Source organism: Ambystoma mexicanum, chromosome 2q (genome assembly GCF_040938575.1).
Source record: "Ambystoma mexicanum isolate Mex_15411 chromosome 2q, UKY_AmexF1_1, whole genome shotgun sequence".
Lineage (NCBI taxonomy): Eukaryota > Metazoa > Chordata > Amphibia > Caudata > Ambystomatidae > Ambystoma > Ambystoma mexicanum.
The window spans coordinates 450623998-450641306 of NC_090924.1; positions in this window are offsets into that span (position 1 = coordinate 450623998).

Genomic DNA, 17309 nt, shown 5'->3' on the forward strand with positions numbered 1-17309 from the left:
ACTATCAAGGGCGTATATTTCTACCACACAAGGAACTACAAGAACAAGTCATCTCCAATTACCATGAAGCTCTGATGGAAGGGCACCCAGGTATTGCAAAAACTGAAGCTAAAATTAAAAGACAATTCTGGTGGCCCACCTGGCGAAAAGATGTAAAGTCATTTGTACTGTCTTGTGGCATCTGCGCCCAGAACAAAAGTCAAAAGAAGAAACCAGCTGGTCTTTTACAATCTTTAGATATTCCACACACACCATGGCACAATTTGTCTTTAGACTTTCTTACAGATCTACCGCCATGTAATGGATTCAACACCATTCTAGTTATTGTGGATCTTTTTTCCAAGATGGCCCTCTTCATTCCTTTAAAAGGATTACCTTCTGCTTCAATCTTGGCAATGGAATTTCTCGAAAATATTGTTTGAATACATGGATTTCCTTCCATATTGATCTCTGACCAAGGTAGTCAGTTCATTTAGCAATTTTGGCAGAAGTGTTGGCAAATGGCACAAATCGACGTAAGGCTATCAACCAGTCACCATCCCCAAACCGACGGTCAGACGGAGAGAACCAACCAGACTCTTGAACAATACCTACGTTTTATGCTCCACCAAACCGAAAGTAATTGGAAGGACATTTTATGGATTTCTGAATACGCATACAATAACTCTGTACATTCAGGAACTGGACAAAGCCCCTTTTATACCATATATGGACATCATCCTCGAACCTCAGAACTCGATTCACCCTAGCATTTAGAAATGCCGGCAGTAACTCATCTGCATTCTACTATTACACAAGCCTTTAAAGAGGCAACAAAACATTTGAAACAAGCAAAAGAGAAATACAAGAAAAATGCTGATCAACATAGAAGTGAGACCCCACCATATCGAATCGGAGACCAAGTTTGGCTGGCTACAAGACATATACCTCTGAATCGAACTCAGACTTTTAATCCTAGATATTTGGGACCTTACACCATTAAGGCCATTATCAATCCGGTGGCCGTCAAATTAGAATTACCCTCTAATATGCGGATTTATCCTGTCTTTCATGTTTCACTTCTAAAACCAGTTCAACCCGGGACAAGATTAACCAAACCACCTGACCCCATCCTAATAGATGGAGAACCTGAATTTGAGGTAAAAAACATCCTGGACTCTAAAATGGTTAAATCAAGACGTTTTTATTTAATCGACTGGAAGGGTTACGGACCACAAGAAAGGTCATGGGAACCTAGTGACCATGTTCATGCCCCTCGATTGGTGAAAACATTCCATCGGGACTTCCCAGACAAGCCATGGCCAAGGGGAAGAACAACTTTAGGAGGGGCCTTGGGGGGGAGTGCTGTCATGATGCCTACCCCCAGGCATCTGGATCGAGTCCATCAGCCCCGGGAGCAGGCATCCAGATACTCATTAAAACCCCAACAGCCCCGGCTGGGGGCTGTTTGGATTCAGTCCTGGCATCAAGGCCACGCCCGCCTTGAATCCGGAGCTCCTAGACAAAAGGAAAAGAAAGGAGAAGAGGTTAGATCACGGACATTATTTGATTCCTTACCTGATTCCGGACCCAGCACATCTCCGAGCCTGGAAAGGACATTATTTCAGCACGCGTCGCTTCGCCAGCAGCAGCGCCGCGTTATACTCACCAGTCCACCGCATCTTTCTACTTGGCGCTGCCTCCATCATTTTCTTCGTCGAAATCCAGCACCTGGGGGGAAAACAAAAGGAATAACAAGGTGAGCCGAGAAAACCGACAAAGACAATCTCTTGCCACCATAGGCTTACCTGCTTTACCACCAGAGGTATTATTCTTTAATTCGCCGCATCTTCCCATGCCGCACCTATAAAGGGAGAGAAAACAGCAAGTTAAACTCATGCAACTTTTACCGGACAGTGTTTGGTAATACAGACTCTTACCTGAACACCATCAGCTGCCTCCAGGCAATATTCTTTTGGACCCAGCTGCAACCTAACGAGGGAATGGAACAAGAGTGAACATCGTACATATTGAACTCTTTGAACTTTATAGACACTGGAGTCAATATTCCTCCGGAACTCCTCCAGTACCTTCAACCCAGTGAAGTCACTGGTATCTACGCGCCCCTGCATGCCATGCAGGATGGAGATCTCATCATTTAAAAACATAAGGTGAGGTTACCAAAAGGGGATATCAGAGGTGATTAGTGGGGAGAACGAGAACTGTTGGGGGGGGCCATCACTAAAGTCCACAGGTGGCTAAATCCCTTTCTCCACTTGCAGGAGAATACTTCTACGAGTCCAGCAGAGAAGATTAGGCAGGCCAGTCCAGACTGTTATCTCTTCACTACGCATCACGTTGGTGGGGACCGCAGCTATCCGGGTCCGATCGACGCCCCTGTGGGAACCAGGTGAGCGTAACATTACCTGTCAAAAGCAGGGGTTACAGGATGTCAGAAAGTGTAAGAACCCACATCAAAGGAGAAGTCAACAAGATGCTTGATCTCGGGGTAATAGAGCCCTCTACTAGTCCATGGTCTAGCCCAGTTGTATAAGTACCAAAGGCAGGATCCAAGGAGTTGAGATTCTGTGTGGACTATAGAGCTCTAAATGCAGTCACTAAGACTGATGCCCATCCTTTGCCAAGGACAGATGAGCTGGTGGATAGACTTGGTTCAGCCAAGTTCCCCAGCACATTTGATCTCACGTCAGGCTATTGGCAAATAGCCCTGCCTGACCATGCCAAGGAGAAAAATGCCATCTCCACCCCAGTTGGCTTATACCAGTTTAAGGTTATGCCTTTTGGATTAAAGAATGCACCTGCTACATTCGCTCGCACGCGATTGGGCTTGTGCGAGCGGGGTACGTGGATTACTGGGGTGCGCGGGAAGTATCACATGCGATTGGGCCTGTGCGAGCGGGGTATGTGTATTACTGGGGTGCGCAGGAAGTTTCACACGCGATTGGCCCTGTGCGTGCGGGGTACGTGGATTTGGGGGGTGCGTGGGAAGTTTCACACGCGGCAGGCCCTGTGTGTGCGGGCTACATGGATTACTGGGGTGCGCGGGAAGTATCACACGCGATTGGGCCTGTGCGAGCGGGGTACGTGGATTACAGGGGTGCGCGGGAAGTTTCACACGCGATTGGGCCTGTGCGAGCGGGGTACGTGTATAACGCAGTACGGGGGAAGTTCCACACGTGCTTTTGCTGTCAGAGCAGGGTACGTGTATCCAGGGGGGTGCGCGGGGAGTCCCACACGTCAATTGGCAGTGTGGGTTCTCACAGGTGTGCCCTCTACCCCATCCACGGACCCTGCAGGCAACCCACACCACAGGGGACTACCCAGCACCCCTGGTCATGTCCCGCAGGCAGTCCATCCACCATGGGCATGCCCCCAGGCAGGCCAAATGTCACCTTGCACTAGTGATCACCAACTCATGTCCCCCAGCACCCTCACGCCGCAGTAGTGAGGGGCACCTGCCAGTAGGCCCCCACTCATGGCCACTCATGTCCCCCAGCACCCCCACACCCCAGCAGTGAGGGGCACCTGCCAGCAGCCCCCCACTCATGTCCCACTCATGTCCCCCAGCACCCCCACCCCCCAGCAGTGAGGGGCACCTGCCAGCAGGCCCCCATTCATGTCCCCCAGCACCCCCACCACCCACAAGTCAGGGGCACCTGCCAGCAGGCCCCCACTCATGTCCCCCAGCACTCCCACCCCCCAGCAGTGAGGGGCACCTGCCAGCAGGCCCCCACTCATGTCCCCCTGCACCCCCACCCCCAGCAGTGAGGGGCACTTGACAGCAGGCCCCCACTCATGTCCCCCAGCACCCCCAGCAGTGAGGGACACCTGCCAGCAGGCCCCCACTCATGTCCCCCAGCACCCCCACCCCTCAGCAGTGAGGGGCACCTGCCAGCAGGCCCCCACTCATGTCCCACTCATGTCCCCCAGCACCCCCACCCCCCAGCAGTGAGGGGCACCTGCCAGCAGGCCCCCACTCATGTCCCCCCGACATGAAATAAAGATGCACAATCATGGCCCACTTCTACACCAAAATACCACAGCACGCCACCCCATTCTTGAGACGCAATGATTTCCCAATCCACCCCACACTGACATGCCTATCTCAAGACACAAACCAAAAGTCAACTATGTACATCAACACATGTCCGTCACACACACACACACTGGTTGGCATTGATTGTGTAAACCCACATTTTCACATGCATTAACCCAATGAGCGAATCCCACACATGGAACTAAAATATCAAAATGTATTATGTACAAAAATAAAGCAATGAAATGAAAGCATAACAAAATTGCAAACATGAAATGAAAAGCATGTGCAAAAGATGAGCAAATGAAAAGTATAACCAATCCAAAGAAATCCGAAAGAAAAATAGTCCAAACTCTCCCTCCACCAACGCAAATCCAAAGGAAACGTAAAAAGAAAAATCCATTGATCCATGGTGAAATCAAAAGAAAAAGTTCAAAATAATCCATTGTCCAACTATGTACAATCCATTGTCAAGGGTCCATGAGCCCAACGAAAGAAATGAAACCTACCTAAGAAACTACCTAATAAAAAAACTATATACAAATGTGTGTGGCATAGTCCATTCACCACAAATCAAAGGAAAAGGAAAAGGAAACCTAACTCTAAAAACTATTTACAATGGCAGCGGGCTAGTCCGACGGCTCACTTCCCGATTTCCTGGGCCAGGGCATCATCAAACTCCTGCTCGATGTCCCGGAGGCGGTCCTCTTCCATGGCTATGAGGGTTCACAGGGACGATGACATGTGAACCTCCAACTCCCTGCGAATTGCTCGAGGCACTCGGCCCGCCTCAGTTCCCTCCGCATGGAGTTCTCTGCCCTGACCATTGTGAGCCGTGCCTCTTCCGCCCGCTGCCACTGCACATCTATGGCCTGGCCCAACCGGTGCCACATGGAAGACACTTCCAATCCTGGGTCCTCCTGCCCTCTGGCCGATGCCTGCCCCTCCGATGTTGAAGGCCCCGAGCCATCATGGCTCCCACCTTGTTGCTGCTGCTGCTGTGCCTGTGCCCTGGCTCTTGCTGCCTGCACGTGCTCCTCCGACTGAGGTGCAGTTGTTGAGGTGGCCACCCCTGCTGGACGTCCGACTACCGACTGTGGCAGGGATGTGTCCTCCACCAGCCTGGCCGCAGGGTCAGAAGCAGCTCCACAGGGTACCCAGTTGATACATGGGTGGGAAGATGGCATGGAGAACGACTGGCGCATCGGGGGTTCAGGTGAGGAGGGGGTCGGAACAAGGTCCAGCAAACGGAGGAATCCGGCCCTGGTGACCCGTCCCAGTAGGTCAACGCGGTCAACGAGGCATTCGAGATGACGTGCAATGTCCTCACGAAAACACTGCAGGTCACCTCGCATGGCCCGTTGACGCAACGCCATCCCACTCAGGACAGGCTCAACCCGGTCCCGGATAGCCACGTCCGCAGGGAGAGGAAGGTCAGTTGTTGTAAGCGGATCCCCTCCCCGAAAACAGGTCTGGACGTAGGCATCCCTGCTAGTGCAGGATGATGCAGTCACAGGATCGGGGACAGGATTACACACAGGCACCTCCACGGCGGCCTGTGCTGCCTCCTTTCCCTGCCCCTGCACTGCACCACTAGCACCAGTGGAATCCCGACTCCCAGACCCTGTGTCTGTCCCTTCCACGGCCTCCTCCTCCACCAAACCCCCCACCAACCTGGATGACCCCGTGCCATCTTCCTCCGTCGGACCCTGTGGGGTCTCAGCTGCCCCTTCTGCTGCCGAGGAGTCCAACTCCGACCTCCGCCTCTTGGACTTACCCTCGGCAGCTGCGGCCTGGGATGCGGCACCCGACTCCTCACTCCCTGACAAGATGACAACCTGGGAGGGGAGCCGGGCCTTGCGTCTCCGGCTGGCGGTGCGATCCCTGCCGCCTTGCTCCACAGCACCCTTTCTGCCCTCTTCATCAGTTGACGCTGCAGACAGGGAGAGATAGGACACAGGCATCAGGGCACTGTACAATGGACTGATACACACATGACAGTTGCACATGAGTGGCAGTGTCAAACTTCAGACATGGCATCACAATCCCCAACACATATGTCATTTCAACTCACACACATGAGCAATTCCACAGCAATATTGCACCAGGCAGCACCATCCATACACATACAACAGCATGAGCAGCCGAAGGTGAGCCTGACATCACATGAAACACGGGGAGTGCACAAGACATGCACACACGCCACCACACTTACATTCATGTGTACATCTCCACCAAATGTCGCAGTGATGAGATCGCCATCCATGTCACATCTGGCATTCAGCCTTCTACATATCAGTGTCACATGCATCCATGTTGCATCACAGTTGCACACTTGTCAAATACACACACATGCACATATACACAGTGCAGATACATGCAGCTGGAACCAACATCCATGTGTGACACCACAACCATGCCAACGTACATACACAGTAATTCAAACATGTGTGCTCCCACATCTGCATTTGGCGTGCATGCTTACCCACACATACATCATCCATTTGTCTCACACATGAGAGGACTCGCATGTGTCAGCCTCACGCCCCTGTACATACACATCCATACATGGCCCTACAAAAACACATGTGCAACCTGCACACTACTCGCACACCACGACAAGCACAGCGTCCAATCAGTATGCATGTACACTTACCGCTCGACTCCAGACAGGTCTGCCTTTCAAGGACCTGGACGTGGAGCACTGGGCATATGCATTCCAGGGCCCTCATGTGGTGGTCGGACAGGTGGCCCCGGTGCCCCTTGGCATCCGCTGCCTTCAAGAGGCACCGGGGCTTATCGAGGGTCCTGGACCTGAAGTCCTCCCAGCGCTTCTTGACATGTTTGATGTCGTGGACTGCCACCCTCTCCTCGTTGATGGCAGTCACAATGTCAACCCAGATCCTGGTCTGTCCTTCATAGTCGGCGCAAGAACTTCCAAAGAGGGCATCATACTGCCCCAGGACTTGCTCCACCAGGACACCAACTTCCCTGGCACTGAAGCTGGTGACCCTCTGCCTCTCTGGCTGGGGGTTGCCAGTGGTGCCAGATGGTGGTGTGTCCGACATGGCAACCCCAGAGGCAGGTGTGGGTGGGCAACTGGGTCCTGGGGCTGGGCTGCAGAGCGATGGTATCCCATTCGGGAGTCTTCAGTTCCAGCAGGGGTGGTCAAAACAACTGCACCCCTGCAAATGGCTGATGTGCAGGCAGCAAATAGCAGGGCACGTGGGCAGCAGGCAGGCAGGCAGCAGCAGATGGCAGGTGGGAGCGTGCTTGGGGATCTGGGGCACAGTAATTCGGCCTTCTGGGCAGGAGCGTAGTCTTCCGTGTGTGTTGTTGCGTGGCCAGCTTGATACGGAGTGATTTGGCACGTGAAAAAATTGCACGTCTGCGTGTAATTCGAGGAAAGGCCCTTAGCGCATAAAAGCGTCTGTGACATTACACGCGTGGGCGTTTCCCTCGTGACGTGGGCATAGTGAATCAGCACGTGAATACACTGCACATGGGATTCATTGGACCAAAGGCCCTTTAGCACATAAGTGCATCTGTGACGTGACGATCAAGGGCGTTTCCCTCAACACGGGTGCATGTTCATCGTACACATGCAAAAACTGCACGTCCGAGTGTCAGCTCGTGTAATTGGAGGAAAGGGCCTTAGCGCGTACACGGGTAAGTGATGTTGTATGTGTGGGGCGGTTTAAAAGGTACGTCTAGGACGCCATTTACTTGTACGTGCTTTTCGTGGAGAGCGAGTGGGTGAATTTTGTACTTCTTGTCGGTTCACACGCGATTACTTCACAGCGTTTCAAGTTCGTACTCCCTGTTACCTCTGACAGCGTTCAATTTTTTGGTTGGCCCTGTTTCCTCAAACAGCGTTCACTTCTTCTTTTGTCCTGTTTCCTCAGACAGCGTACAATTCTTCTTTTGGTGGGGGTGTTCCCAACGCGCACACGTGCGTCTTTTTCACGTTCTTTTCCCAGGCATACGGTGATTGGCGCACGTATTTACCAACTGTGCTTGCCCCGTGTGTCGTGTTCCCCTTCAGAGGTCATTGTAGGCTGTGTGTATTACGCGTACGCTTATTTTTGTGTTTCTGGGTGCCACAGCATAGTGCGGGTTCATTTGTCCACGCACGTGGTCTATGAGGGGTTGCGTGCACGTTCATTATTGTTTTCGGGGTGCCTGTGCGTTGCGTGACCCGTCATCTTCCCCCAGGGGTCACCCCCAATTGCCCAGGACAATAGTTTACTGCTACTCCCATACACACAACAACATCAGTGCCATGGTTGGGAGGCGACCAAGCGGTAAGGGAGGCAAAGGTGGCCGACCTTCAAAAGGTGGGCGTGGGGGGCGCGGTAGGGGACATGGCCAGGATTTGCAGGGTGCCCCTAGACCTCCATGTGTGGAGGACCATTCAGGGACACCCATGCCCCACCCCCCCATGGTTGTGGGAAACGTAGCTGACACCATCCCTGCTCAGCCCTTGTTGGACCGGCCCATTGTGGCACCTGAACCGGCACAGGAAGACTCACAGGCTGACTTCCAGGTCAGCAAGTCTAAGCCACGTGTGGCGGTGCAAGTTGTTGTCACCAGGCCACGTGGATCTGGGGCAGCAATGTCATGTGCTGCCCCAAGTAGGCAGGGTGGGGAGGCTGCAGGGGCAGCTGCATCTCTATCCACCCCAGCTCTGAGTCTCCCAGCCGGGACAGTGTCGGTCCAGGTCCATCAGACCGACGTTGCCCCTGCCAACATCACCCTGCAGCCAATGCCTGCACCAAGACCTATGGTCATTGTGCCTTCGCACACTCCTAGTACACAGTCCACCGGCGCTTCTGCCCCTACTGACCAGAGCGGCGTAAGCCACTCAGGATCCGCACCACCTTTGAAAAAGAAGAAGAAGGGTGCTCTGGCACTACAGGCTGAGACCCCAGACACGGCTACACACTCTGGCACGTCGAGGAAGCCTAGCTTTAATGACGCCGAACTTGATGCACTTGTGGCCTATGTGTCGGAACATAGCCGCGAAATCGTGGTGACTGCAGGGTGCAGGACCACACCTGGTCAATGTAGGGCACACTGGCAGACCATCGCGGACCATATTAGTGCCCTTGGATTTGTGAGGCGCACAGCAAATGATTGCTACAAGCGGTGGAATGACCTGAAACGCAGAGCAAAGAACAAGCTGGCCTCAAATCATGCCTCTACTCTGGTGACTGGCGGTGGGTCTCCACCAGAGGACAACCAACTCACTGAACATGAGTCTGTTGCTGGAACCTTCGTCACAGAGGAACAGATCCAAGGCGTGGGAGACCTACCTGATTACGACGTATTGTCCGGTGAGTGCCCATGCATGTGTGTATAATCCATGTGTATGTTGTTTGGGTGACGGGTTCTGATTGAGTGCCAGGTGAGGGTGTGTACTCCAGAGTGGTATGGGTCACCCATGTGCTTCCTCCAATACATTCACGTGCCTTGGATTTGGGTATGACAGTATCTCTTCTGCCCACAGTAGCCAATTAGCGCCACATTACTGCAGTTGCCCTTGACCTGTCATCTTGCAACAACATTGTTCAGATTTTTTCAGTGTTCATTCTGGCTGATTGTTTCAATTCTCCCATTTTTGCTATGCATTTTTCAGCACTAATGCCACATATGTGACATGCTTCTGTCATTGATTACACCCCACATTGTCCAACATTTGTTGCCTTGTTATGTGAATGATTAGACCATTCAGGCTGATTGAGTATTGGCCTGCTCACATTAATTTTTGGGGCCTGTTTGAACGTGGAACATGATAGTTGTTTGCTGTCATGTTAAAGTGACCAACCATTGATGTGTACATCTGCCTACAATCACTTTATTATTGTATACTGGATGTGTTTCAGTGTGTGGCACATGCATCTTTTGCCACACTATTTAGCATTTTTCATCTCATCATGTCCATCTCACATGGATGGGTGACAGTACTCATTCACTGACATATCGCTGTAGTTGTGTAATGTACCATGGCTATGCTACATGCCATCTGTGTGCTGGCATGCGTCATGTATGTGTATTGGACATGCCACTCACAGGCTAATGTGTGATGCCAGTTCTACCCACCATGCAGCAAATGTGTTGCTTTTCCATCTTGGTGTCCTCAGTGTCTGCTTTTTGCCTCCCCTTCCAACTCATTGACAGTGCATGCATGCCAGGGTTTTAGTCATGTGGGACATGTGTAAATCATGTACAGGATCTCTGTCTTGTCAGGCCTATGTGTGTGCTATGGTGCTCATGCCTGTTTGCATTTGTTGTATTTCATGTTTTTGCAGGTGATGACGCACTTGATGCTGGTGAGGTTGAGGAGATGGTGCAGACCCAGGAGGGATCTCAGCCATGACCGAGCACCAGTGGAGGACGAGGTGTGGTGGTGGGTGAAAACCCAATCTTACTGCAGACCATTCTGTCCCAGGGTGCCTCTGGGTGCACCTCCCCAGACCTCTATTCAGGTGCTGAATCGGATGATGAGACTTATGTGCTGTCACAGGTGAGTGCTTCTGGCAGGGATTCTGTTTCGTCCAACCCACCTGTACCAGGGGTAGAACCCTCTATGGGGATGTCAGAGTTGGTAGGTCCGCCTTTGGCGGTTACAGATGCAGGGTCACACACCACAACATCTGATCCTGTTCCTGGGCCAGCAGATCAGAGGGGGAATGCAGTCCTGCAGCCTCAGGCAGTGCCAGCACAGCAAGGTGCAGATCGCCTTGCCCCAAACAGGTGTGGTGCTCGCCGGCCGACGCGGTGGCCGTGCACCACCAGGCAATACTGTATGGGAAAACTCCATGTACGGTATGGCAACCCAACAGGCAGCATCAGTTGAAATGATGGCTCAGGCAATGGAGAGGGTGGTCACTTACATTATCCCCCCTGAAAGGCAGATGGAGCAACAACAGCAGGCAACAGACTCCATTTGCCAATCACACAGGGAAGACATGTTGGCGTCCAACAGGGACCGACGGGCGGCACTGGAGACTCTGCACGAAGCCATATCAATAGAGTCACAGGGCCACAGGGAAGCCCTGAGGGTAGAACTCTATAACATCAGGGAGACTCTGCTTGAACTTGAGGCTTCCTGAAATTTTAGGGCAGAACAGCAGCTGGAGCAGCTCACATGTTCACTCTCAGCTGAGCTGCAGGCAACCCGTGAGGAGATCCGGGCATCACGCGAGGCCATGCGTGCAGAAATGCAGGCAACCCGTGAGGTGCTGCATGGGGATCTCCGCACTTTCATCCTCCAGAATCAGACCTTCAACAACCGCATGCTTGCTGCCATGTAAGACTATACTAGGGCTTTGCATGGGCTGCCTCCCATTGCACCACCACCTCCTGATGCAGAAGCAGAGGGTGACGAGACCGACAGCAGTTCTCCCACAATGGCATAGCTGTGCAGACCATGAGCCCCTGGAGGTATTATTTTTTCCCAACATCCACGCAGGTGGGTGTTGGTGTGCACCCTGTCCTCGAACCTCTTGGGTGCCCCCCCGCCAGGCCCCCAAATGGCTCCCGTGGGCATCCACTGTGTATCCCGGCTGGGCACATGCAGGCTTGTCCTGAGTTTGGGTTAGATGCTTGGGTTCGTGACACACACACCCCTCCTGCTTCCCATTTCCATGGGCTTGCAAAGGGTGTGACCAAGTGAAAGGGACTTACACAGTGACATTGGGCTCCCATGAGCTGTGTGGGCAGTCTGTAGTCAATACTGTGTGGACATCCCTAGTGGGTATTGTTGTTGTATTTAACACTGCATGGTGTATTGATATGTGCTTGTGCATCCATGTCTTCCTCAAAATTTGCAGGTACCTTCTTCATGTCTTCACAAGGCCGTCTCCTTTGCAGATGGAGTTCATGTTGTATGCAGTACACAGACACATTTGCATGGCAGCAATACTCTGCAGTTGGAAGGGGCCGATGTGCTGGCTTATTCAGGTTGTAAGACTACCACTACTTTGACTTTGTACTGTCATGTTTTTGCAATGTTTCATGCTGTGTTGATGTATTGTGTTGGTGGTAAGTATTTGGTCATGTTTGCTGTTTGTTATTGATTACTGGGAGCATATTGTCTGTGGGCTGTTTCCATTTGGGACAGTGCACTTTGTGACACTTGTGTCAGGTCTTGTGCATTGCTTTGTTTGCTTTCACATTGCATGACATGCCATGGTGTGTTGGGTGGCGGAGTTGGGGAGGGGTTGGGTGACATGGCGCTATTTTCATGTTGTATTTTGATAGGGGGTAGTCATTCATGCAGCATGAATGTATGTCTTTTAATGACACAGCATTGGGTGTCTTTGGGTAGGTAGGGATGCACACAATGTAACACTTCCAGGTGACCAATCTCAGGCTGGTGTGGTTGTGACAGTTGACTGTCCCTTATGTCATCATCATTGATTGTCAGCTGGTATTTGCCAGGGCTGTGTGCACTCCACAGGGGTGTGATTTTAGGTGAAATAATTAGCCACCAGCTGCATACGGGCTGCCTCACCACGTGCCCTTTCCCCTCCCATGCGCAGTGGCCGTGCATGTGGTTGGGGATGTGGGGGCACCACCATGTCCACCGGCAGGCCCCGGCGTGTTGCAATGTTGTGCAGGACACATGCTGCCACTATGATCCTGCACACTACTGGGGTAGCGTATAGCAGCTGCCCACCAGAACGGTCAAGGGAGCGAAAGCGTGACTTGAGCACTCTGAATGTGCGCTCCACTATGCCCCGGGTTGCAATATGGGTTGTGTTGTATCTTACCTCGGGTGGTGTGGTGGGGTTCCGAATTGGCGTCATCATGTGGGTGCTCAGAGGGTAGGCACTGTCCCCTGGGGAGGTGATGATGGGTATCATTAGTGGGGTTGTGACATTACTCAGTATCTGACATGCAGGCATGTGCAGTGGCATTTATACTCAACAAGTAGCCATGTATCACCATGCCGCCCAGCTTCTAGGTCCCGGTTTAGGATTGACATTCTGTATATGAAACTGTCATGGGTGGACCCTGGATAGTTGGCATATACTGAGGTGATGATTCCCTTGGCATCACATACTACCTGCACGTTGATGGAATGCCAGTGCTTGTGGTTTCTATAGATGTGCTCTGATGCCCTGGGAGGACGTAGAGCCACATGGGTGGAATCAATGGCACCTAGCACTTTGGGGAAGTGTGCCACCCCGTAAAAATCCTGGGCAACAGCCTGCCTTTCTGCAGGTGTTCTGGGCAGGTATATGTGCCTGCGGACAGAGGGGCGTGCAGTCATGATGGCCAAGACCTGGTGTAGGCAGCGTGACTGCGTGGCCTGTGACACCCCCACCCCCACTATGGCACTTGTCCGCTGAAATGACCCAGTAGCCAAGAAGTGCAGTACATTGAGCACCTTTTCCAAGGGGCTCAGTGCTTGGGAGCACAGGGTGGGTGATGTGAGGTCATCCTCACACTCACTCACCAGGTCGAGTATTATGTGAGGTGGAAACCTGTACCTCCCATACACCTGGTCATCAGGCATCCCAAAAAGGCTGGTTCTGGGTGTAAAAATTCTGGCCCTGACTATCCTCCTCCTCCTCCTGCGGTATCCCACGACCACTGCTGCGAGGAACGGTATATTCATCGTATCGTCTGAGCTTGTTTGTTGTTTGCGCGCACTTTTATGCTGCGCGGGTCCACGTACGCCTGCTTCCTGCTGGCATACGTGTTTACGGATTAGCGCGTCTTTTTTGGCGCACGCGTTAGCCCCGTTCGATTCCATGAATACGTGTTGTAGGCGCGCGTGTGGGCGTTCCGTGCATTTGCCTCCTGTACTTCCCCCGTAACGCCCACATTTTCACGCATTGTTCCCCATTCCGCGTGTTACGCCCCATGTTCCGCCTACTTTTGTTGTGTGCGCTGCGCTAAATGCGCTTTCACTGTGCACGTAGCACACGCTGTTTGATGACGTGTGTGCCCGCGTGCGCCATGCAGGATTTTAGCGCACACCCATGGATTTACACGCGCACGGACTTCCATGAATCGCTGTGTGCGGGTTTCGCTGCGATTTTCGTACTTGCGCTGCGATTCGCACGCTTGCGCAGGAATTTTCAGCACACATTAATTCCATGAATCGGCTTGTAAATGTATTAGGGAGAAGCTGAACTAAGGCAGGAGCCGATATATCATTGAACCAGGTTTCTGTGACACACATAAAATCAGGTGAGTAATTTGTTAAAAAATATCATGCCAATGAGAAGTGTGAGTCATGAGCGAGCAGGCATTAAAGAGTAAGCACCTTAGTGTTTCCGCCTGAGAAGATGAGCTACCAAGGTTTGACACAAGTGAAAGTCCATTTGGATGACCTCTTGTTCACGATGACAGGTATTTATAAATCGTTTCAAGCCACGACACACTAACTCAACTATCAGGGTTTGCAATAAGTTACAAAAAAGTGTTGGTATACCTCAAGAATCATTAGCTCCATTGGGTGAAGTCTCCTTAGGGAAATGGGACATGGACCTGATTGAATTCTTGGAAGTACGCATTCCACATATTACTCAAGAAACATATAAGGTAAATTATCCCAAATTGTTTAAAAGCTATGAAGAAGACTTGATCATGTGGGATGAACAGGAAATATATTGGCTGGAAGAGTAACCGCCGTTAAAATGAATCTATTGCCCAGACAACTCTACATCTGTCTGTCAAGCTCTCCTGGTCAAGATACTGATTCCAGCGCAATACAAACTCCAACAGAAAATGTTAACTTTTATATGGGGAGAGAAGAAACTAAGGTTCCTGAAATCAGTGAAACTACCAGGGAGGAAGTAGGGGCGCCAGACATTAACCGTAGTGGCTACCTTACTCCTAGTCCATAGTCCCCTTTCCTCCATACTTGTAGGACATTCCATCCCTCAGGACGGGACCCGAGCACTTTTGTCAAAAAGCATCAAAAAATGAATGTTTGTCCTTCTTTTATTTTTATGCAGGGTACCGCACGTGGCCGTAATCCCGCCCTCCTGACCTCCACCCACGCTTCGCCCTTCAGTCCTTTTCTATCGCCAGGTCTGAGAGCAGTTAAGCAATAATAGAGTATACCTATTAGAGGGGACGGCGGGCGTATGGAGGAAAGGGGACTATGGACTACGAGTAAGGTAGTCACTACGGTGAGAAACTTTGGTATACTCCTACGTACCGTCCACTTTCCTCCATACTTGTGGGAGATTCCCAAGCACACACCATAGTAGTACGGGTGGATGGAAAAACCCCTTTACAGGAATAAGCTCTTAAGAACAGCCTGGCCAAATTGGGCATCCACCCTGGAGCTTAGGTAAAGCAATGGGGAGGCCCACGAAACCGCCTTGGCGATGGACTTCCAAGGGTCATACTTTGAAAGGCAACAGCAGTCGCTTTGCCATAACTAGATGTGCATGGATACTCTTCGGTGGATGCAGGCCTTGAATGCTTTAGACTACTGAAAAACATGAGGCAATCCAGCAGGGAATAGTTGCTTTGGAAGCTAGGATGAGAGCGAAGCACAACCTCATCCCTGTGGAAAGTGAGGAACGGATGCTTCACGGAAAGAGCTTGAAGCTCACTTACTCACCTTGCTGATGTAATTGTGATCAGAAGGCAACCTTCCAAGAAAGGTAGTTAAGATCGATAGTGGCCATGGGTTCAAATGGCTCATAGCATAACGCCCCGGCGGGAAGAGATGAAGAGACCCGCAAAATGCCTTCGATGACTGGATTAGTCAATGAAAAGGAACAGCTGTCCGTGGACAGACAGGCCACAATAGCAGATAAGTAAGTTCTGCATAACAGAACATGGATGCCAGAAATGGCCAGATGAGACACAAAAAATAGAACTGTGTCAACCGAAGCTTGCCTGGGATTTAACACCAATGGCAAAACCGGAGTCATTTGCTCCTGTACTAAGATCTTGTAGAAGGCTTCCTGGCCGCTTGGATAATGCGCACATTGTCCTCGGACAGATCGAACTGTGTTAACGATCTGAACTCAGGCCCCAGGCCCCAAAGCTGAACGATTGTGGGGAGGGGTGCCACATCTGGCAAATGCTCTGGAAAAGCAAGGCGGGAATCTGCAGCAATCTGATCGGGAGGTACCGACAGATGCTGTAGCTCTGAAAACCAGAATCTGACTGGCCACCAAGGAGCCTTGAACAGGAGGGTGCATTTCGATGTGCTCCTGAGCTTACAGAGCGACCGATGGATTAGAGGCAATGAAGAGAAAGCATAAGCTTACATGTTTTCCCACGTGATCTCGAGGGCGTCTCCCAGGGAGGACGCTCTAAACCAGTCCCTGGACGCATAAAGAGGCAGTTTCTTGTTTGAAGAAGTTGCAAAGGGGCATAGCTCTCAACCATTTATGTGGCAATGGCGGGTGAAAACACCCGATTTTATTTTTGGCGGGTGAGAGGCCCATTGAAACGAATGGGCGTGCAGGAGGCTTGGCGGGTGAGGCAGCTGTTTACAAGGCGGGTGATACCCGCCAAAAGCGTGTGAGTTGATGGAAAATGTTGGAGAGGACATTGCTGTTCATTTCCCACTCGTAACAGATGCCGACTGGCACCTGAGTGAATCTGCGGCCACATTGAGGTGACCTAGGATGTGTACAGCCTGGAGACAAACAAGGTGCTGGAGGGCCCAGTCCAAATTTGTGTTGCAAGATCTACAAGGAGAGGAGTTGCAAAGGGGCATAGCTCTCAACCATTTATGTGGCAATGGCGGGTGAAAACACCCGATTTTATTTTTGGCGGGTGAGAGGCCCATTGAAACGAATGGGCGTGCAGGAGGCTTGGCGGGTGAGGCAGCTGTTTACAAGGCGGGTGATACCCGCCAAAAGCGTGTGAGTTGATGGAAAATGTTGGAGAGGACATTGCTGTTCATTTCCCACTCGTAACAGATGCCGACTGGCACCTGAGTGAATCTGCGGCCACATTGAGGTGACCTAGCATGTGTACAGCCTGGAGACAAACAATGTGCTGGAGGGCCCAGTCCAAATTTGTGTTGCAAGATCTACAAGGATAGGAGACTTGGTGCTGCTCTGCTTGTTGATGTAAAACATTGCCACCAAATTGTCCGTGCAAACACAAACTACACTGTTGCTGTAATGGAGGTATTCAAAATGGGCGCCATGGTCCGCGGAGGTTGGGCCACCATTTTGACAACATCTGGGGTGAACTGCGTCACAGGAGCAAGTGAGGGAATAGTCTCCTCAGGGGAGTCCGGTGCCTTGCCTGCCATCTTAGCCTTGAAACAAGGAAC